Below are 765 nucleotides of genomic sequence, written 5' to 3' on the forward strand. Positions count from 1 at the left end.
AAATAATCCAACACGTGGAGCTCCAGGCGGGGGGGCCCTCTCCCCCCCCGGTGAGTCCGCTCACAGTGCCCCTATGTCGGGCAGGCTCATTGCAATGTGCGCATGGAGGTTGACTTAGAAAATATTTGAGAGTGACATGAGCTCCAGGCAGACACCGACTCATCGCCCGTGGGGTGTCCGACGAGCCCTCACCAATCTTGGATTAATGTTTGGCGAGGCTCCCCTGATCAGCTCTGGAGGTGGCAAGTTCTGAAAAAGTGGTTTCTGAAAATGTGCCCCTTGTATTTTGTGAAACCAGGGGTAACCTAGCGAGTAGGCAAACTCATCCCCTGACTGGGGGGATCAACTTTTACCTACTACAGCGCCCCTAATGGCCAAAAGTGGTACTGCTCCCCCTGGTAGCCTAACCCATTGAAATGAATGGGAAAAATTAATTTAGGCTACCAGGGCTTTGGGCTACCAGGGCTTTGGGCTACCAGGGCTTTGGGCTACCAGGGCTTTTTGCTACCAGGGCTGTGGGCTACCAGGGCTTTGGGCTACCAGGGCTGAGGGCTACCAGGGCTATTATAGGCGGCCACCACTGCACTAGTGGCAGCCCGGGGAAGGTGCCTGTTGCTCGGATATGCTTTTACGCACGTCGGCCTCTGCGCCCTGGAGCTTTTTTATGCTACCAGGGCTATTATAGGCGGCCACCACTGCACTAGTGGCAGCCCGGGGAAGGTGCCTGTTGCTCGGATATGCTTTTACGCACGTCGGCCTCTGCGC

The sequence above is a fragment of the Filicampus tigris genome, unplaced genomic scaffold (assembly GCF_054856515.1).
Source record: "Filicampus tigris isolate MCC_2025a unplaced genomic scaffold, RoL_Ftig_1.0 HiC_scaffold_29, whole genome shotgun sequence".
NCBI classification, from domain to species: Eukaryota; Metazoa; Chordata; class Actinopteri; order Syngnathiformes; family Syngnathidae; genus Filicampus; species Filicampus tigris.